The sequence below is a fragment of the Carassius carassius genome, chromosome 10 (assembly GCF_963082965.1).
Source record: "Carassius carassius chromosome 10, fCarCar2.1, whole genome shotgun sequence".
NCBI lineage: Eukaryota > Metazoa > Chordata > Actinopteri > Cypriniformes > Cyprinidae > Carassius > Carassius carassius.
Genome location: NC_081764.1, coordinates 8,346,525 through 8,352,524, shown reverse-complemented (window position 1 = coordinate 8,352,524; position 6,000 = coordinate 8,346,525). Strand labels below are relative to the sequence as shown.

Sequence of the window (6,000 nt, the reverse complement as noted above, 5' to 3'; positions counted from 1 at the left end):
ACTGAACTGTTACTTACTGTTCCTGCCACATCAGTTTGTGTCTTGTCATTTCCTGTTAATTATGTTAAAGCCATGTGTTTTTAAGTCAAAACCATGCCTGAAGGTATGACTAAGGGTTTACTGTTTTTCAAGGTATACCCACTAAGAACACTGACCAAGATAAGCACACTGTTTATAATAAGGTATGTGTGAGAAGAGCTTCAGTCATACTAAACCAAAAGAGCAGAAGATGCCACACACGCCACACTTACAACCATGCAGTAGTTACAAAGCTTAATTTTAGATAGTACATGACTTTATGCAAAAAAATAAATAAATAAAATAACCTGTAATTCCAGGAGGCATTGTTGAAATCAAAAAGTGTAGTGCAGCTGTCAAGCAGTACCCATTGAGATCTGTGCTTATTCCTGAGTTAAATTTAATGAAGCTTTTCTATAAAAGCATACAGTACATAAGAGTTTCAGAAATTAAATATCTGGTAAAATTCTGGCCCTGTAACATCATAAAATATCTTAATTTACCTACATAATGGCAAGAAAGTAAATAGTATGGAAAGTTAGTAGAAAGATTGAGGTTCTTTAATATTTAAACTTTAAAAGTTATTTTTAAGCTTTTGCCTTTATTTTACATGACAGTAGGGGATAATAGACTGGGGGCTAATTTTGGGACATGTCCGAAGTAGATCCCAAACTTGGATCCCCAACTATATTTTGAAAGTTTTGTACTATCATTGCAGTTTCATAAAAAATAGGCCTATAATGTCTGTTCAACTGATTTCCCCATTAAAACAATCACTTCCGTAAGAAGATGCCATTAAGAAACTGGTTTGTTTTTTAATTTATTGTTACTAGTCTAATCCAACCAAAGAGTAAACTAATTTCAAATGTATGCCTATTTTTATGTAATTTTTTTTAAATTCTAATTTAAAATGTGTAATATTTCATCCAGTATTCTTGCTTCTATTGTCCTCATTTGTAAGTCACTTTTGATAAAAGCATCTGCTAAATGACTAAATGTAAACATATCAGGGATAAGAAAATTTAATTTATAACACAGGTGACTCATTAAATGGGAGCTTTTTACTCTGATAATTCACCCCCAACTGTTTTCGACCATTTTGCTGTTTTGAGGGCGTGTGTTCTCTTAACTGGCCATAAAGCACACCTAAATGTCAATGATAACGTTAAAACTTTACATTAATTTGATAAACAAAGATTAGAGACACATATTCCCAGACACTGTTCAATAACCAGACGGGCATTAATAGTTGTGTAAAACCTGACTGAGCAGCATAGAGCAGTTTGAGCTGCAGCAAAAAACTATAGCTAGTGCACGTCTACCTGAGAGAAAGAGAGAGCGCGCGCGCGCGCGCGGGAGAGAGAGAGAGAGAGAGAGAGAGAGAGAGAGAGAGAGAGAGAGAGAGGTGCAGGTTTCTGGGTCGGCAACAGAACGCGTAAATTGAGTGTGGCACGCGGAATATTGGCCAAAATTACTCAAACATCAGGAGACGCTCAAAGGGAAGCGAACGAGAACGGTCGACAACGCCTATTTCTCTGACACGCTCAAATTATCCGGTAAGTCTTCGTGTTTACATTAATTCCACGCAACTGTTGTCGTTGAATGCGTAGATGTGTTTCCCTAACGACTTTACCGAACGCTTTCGTATAAAATGTGTTAGTTATGTTTAACAGACTGCGTTGCTATTCTTTTCTTTCCTTAGCAAATTCACCTGTGACTTAACCATAACTAAAAATAGCTGGTGGCACAAACTCTTTCCACAACTTCAAGAGGTTCCGCGCCACACTAATGCTTGTATTTACATTTGTATTTGCATGTTTGAACTTCCGTAAGGGGAATTTGGTCTGTTAAGTGTAAATAGTATATAAAATATGTTTACATCGAACCCAAATTCTTGAACGTTAACTAAAGTGCAGTGTACTGCAGTGTTGAATTATGTGTGTGGTAGTGGTCAGTCAGCAGATGCATGTCATTGGTTAAAACAGGTCAATCCTTGCTGCATACATGACATGGATGCTCACAGACCTGGTTATTAGATATGAAATGTATTTTGTTTTATTTTTTGCAGTCTATGACATCATGTACCACCAGCCCAATGCTGTCACCTAATGACATTTTAAGGGTTTTGTTTCAGCATCTGCAACTGTTTTATTTTGTATAACTAAAACATTGATATAATATTCTAATATTTATGTTTATCAGATTTAAGTGGTTTATAAATTTAATACTTGTACCTAAATTCAAATAGTGCAAATTAGAGTCTAATACAAAGAGTGCTGCTGTTACAACCTAGCACATGGTAGGTTCTATGTGAACAAATAGGAAACATTTTTGTAATATAGATCAAATACTAGCAGCAACTCTAAAAACATAACAGACAGTGCATGTCTATATATGTAGCTATGTGTGTGCACCCATTATGCTTTTTCATGCAATCTGAAATGGAACACACAGTGGAAGGTGACAACCCTCCGTATCTTGTCAGGCTTGATCATTTTTTTTTAAACATGTAGATGAAACATTAGTTTAGATGGTATCTATTAAATTAAACAAGATAATTTGCTTATTCAAATTATACTACTTTAACATGACCATAAATCAAATAGAAGACTTCAGATGCAAATTAGTTTTTTTTTGTCAGGCTTCTATATTTTTGTTCAGTTATTTCACTTTAATGGCATAGAAAAGGACCTATACATTTTCATTAAAAGTAAAATTACTGAACCTAAACATAGGAGCCTGATAAAAATGCTAATTTTAGATGAAAATTTCAGACGGCACTTAGAGGCTTTTGCATATGGAGCCTTCTATTATAAACCAGGTATATTTTCTTGGTTGTGCTGTAACCAAATAGAAATAGAAACTTGTGTAATTTATAAGCGCTTTCATGAGATTGGATTCAAATGTATATTTTATGACTTAAAAAATTGCATGTAATGCCTTTTTTCCTGTTTGTTGAGTGATCACATCAAAGTTTTAGTGAAAAGGCAGTCCTCATCTCTGCCGAACAGCAGCATTGACGGTAGGGCTGCATGATAAATCGAACGGGATCTCGATTTTCATTCACAAATCAGTAAAGCCGGTTCTGTGATTAGCAGTAAATCTCCATCACCTGCTTTCAAGTGGAGCAGCATTTACTACACATAGCTGTAGTTCTCTGACAAGCTATGCAAAACCATGTTCATAATCACAGACGATATAATTCTAGGATTATGAAATCGACTAAATCATTTGCGATAATGACAGCTGTTTGCGTATCTTCTCAGTGAACTACGGCTCTGTTTAGTAAATGCTGTTCCATCTGAGAGCATGTGAAAATACAACATTTAATAACGTTTTAACTCCAAATTCACTTCATAACATCAGTTAGTTAAGTGTTTAAAAAAATCCATCTGTGAGATGATGTGGCTTCTTAAACAGAATAATTAAAACACACAATATTTCTCTAAGCAGTGATAAAGGCTATGTCGATTAGCATTTCATTATAGATATACTGTATTATGATGAAAATTATAATAATAAGAACTCAGATAAACCATATATTGCTGTAGTTGTGTGTTATTAGTCATGTTGAATTAATGAAAACAGTTAAATCTTCTGTTTATTCAGCTGCAGCGATAGGCATTTCTTGGATTTCTTCTTCGCGGCATAGTTGGATTTTCAGCGCGAGAGCGTCCTCTGGCCTTTGGATGGAGATTTACTGCTGATCACAGAACCTTGCTGCACTGAAAGATATGCATGACAATCGCTGCTTCTGCTTAATCGTGATTTATTGTTTACCTTTGTGGTTTAATTTTGATTAATTGTGCAGCCCTAGTTGATGTTTTGTGCCCAATTCTGACCCCCACCAGATTATTACCCCCCTGGTATTGGTAGATTTAGGAGTAGGTGTGGGAAAGGGGTTGGGATTAGGCAATCAGGTAGTAATTTGGCAGGGGGTCAGTTCCAGTTGTGGCAGAGATCGAAAATGTCATCTATTTCGTCCACAACTTCTATTTCGTGCATAAGGAGCCGTCTGCTCTGCTCTCTATAGCTTTCGTGAAATAATGTACAACAATAATAATAATATAATAATAATATACAACGATCGATCATTTGGATTTTCTTTGAATTAGAATTTTCTTATAGGAGTCAATAGCTCCTTAAACGGTTAGTTCACCCAATATTCAAAATTAATGTCATTAATAACTCACCTCCGTTTATCTTCGAGTCAATCTTTTGTTCGTTATCTGGCTCGGCTCGGTGTTCATCTTCAGTTCTCTCTTCACAGCAGTTCAGTCAGTGTACTGTTTGAGTAAATGAATTAGTCCAGGATATTGGTTTATTTTAACTCCGAGGGAGTGTCAGCCACATCAAAAAAGTTAACAGCTTAAGTCATTTGTGGATAAATGCTTATTGGAGACGCGAACCATTTTAAACGATTCAGTTCGATTTGTTGAACTGGTTCAAGAAGATCTGGTTACATCGAATGATTCGTTCACGAACCGGATATCACTAAACTGCAGTGTTTTGAAATCTCACAACAGACACGGAAGAGAAGACAATGCTGAATAAAGTCATAGTTTTTGCTATTTTTGGACCAGAATATATTTTCGATTCTTCAAAATATTCTAACTGACCCTCTGATGTCACATGGACTACTTTGATGATGTTTTTCTTACCTTTCTGGACATGGACAGTATACTGTACACACAGCTTCAATGGAGGGACTGAGAGCTCTCGGACTAAATCTAAAATATCTAAGTAACTGTGTTCCAAAGATGAACGGAGGTCTCACGGGTTTGGAACAACATGAGGGTGAGTTATTAATGACATAATTTAGATTTTTGGGTGAACTAACCCTTTAAGTGATTTTATTTATTTATTTATTGTCTGGAGCCCTGCACCACACACACACACACAGACACGTGTTTGCAATTATTAACTGTTTTGCACTTTTCCTATAGACTTCAAGTACATAATTGTCAACATTTTTATGTTTTCAAGGTTTTTTTTTCTGTGGTAATTGAGCTAAACTTGTTTTTAACCTATGGTTTTCCTTTAAATGCTCTCAACCTGTAATTTAGTGGTCACAGTATTGTTTGAGAGGCCATTATTTCTTATGTAACAGTTAATGATTGTTGTGCTAGTTTATAACAACACATTTTGTAGTCTAGTTTTTGCATTCTATGTTATTTTTTACTCATGAAAAAAAAAAAATATGTTGTTGTCAGATTTGGCCAGTTTGTATTGTGTGTCCACCTCTTAATTTAGTTTTAATTAACATCCCATTGTGTTTAAAGGAGTCCATCTACTTTTTTACAGTTGTTGATGATGTTATGGCATCAGGACAGAATATAACAGAACTGACCATGCTCTCTAGGGGTCCCATAGAAGACGAGCACAAAGAAGCTCGGACACCACCCACCACCTCTGTTCAAAACACCATGCTGTTATCCAGAGCTGTTAGCAGGGCCCATCATCCCTTTATATAACATAACACCTGGCCCACCTCCACCCACAGCCAACACCGGCACTGCACCAGAGGTGATTAACAAGAGCACCACCCCCGTCTCCCCCACTGCAGATTTCACAGTCACTGTCACTGTCACAGTTTTGGCTATTTCTCAGTAAGTTTATATATATATATATGTATATATATATATATATATATATATATATATATATATATATATATATATATATATATATACAGTACAGACCAAAAGTTTGGACACACCTTCTCATTCAAAGAGTTTTCTTTATTTTCATGACTATGAAAATTGTAGATTCACACTGAAGGCATCAGAACTATGAATTAACACATGTGGAATTATATATGGAATTATATACATAACAAAAAAGTGTGAAACAACTGAAAATATGTCATATTCTAGGTTCTTCAAAGTAGCCACCTTTTGCTTTGATTACTGCTTTGCACACTCTTGGCGTTCTCTTGATGAGCTTCAAGAGGTAGTCAGCTGAAATGGTCTTCCAACAGTC

General features: G+C 35.6%; 1 protein-coding gene across 1 annotated transcript in view; it reads left to right on the top strand.

Moving 5' to 3' along the window:
- The first annotated feature begins 1,391 nt into the window (after positions 1 to 1,391).
- The window catches only part of LOC132151672 (caM kinase-like vesicle-associated protein), a 32,326-nt gene continuing 27,717 nt past the window's right edge, over positions 1,392 to 6,000 (top strand). Inside the window, exon 1 of the mRNA XM_059559961.1 lies at positions 1,392 to 1,574. The gene's annotated coding sequence lies outside the window, so the exon portion shown is untranslated. The remainder of the gene's footprint in view (positions 1,575 to 6,000) is intronic.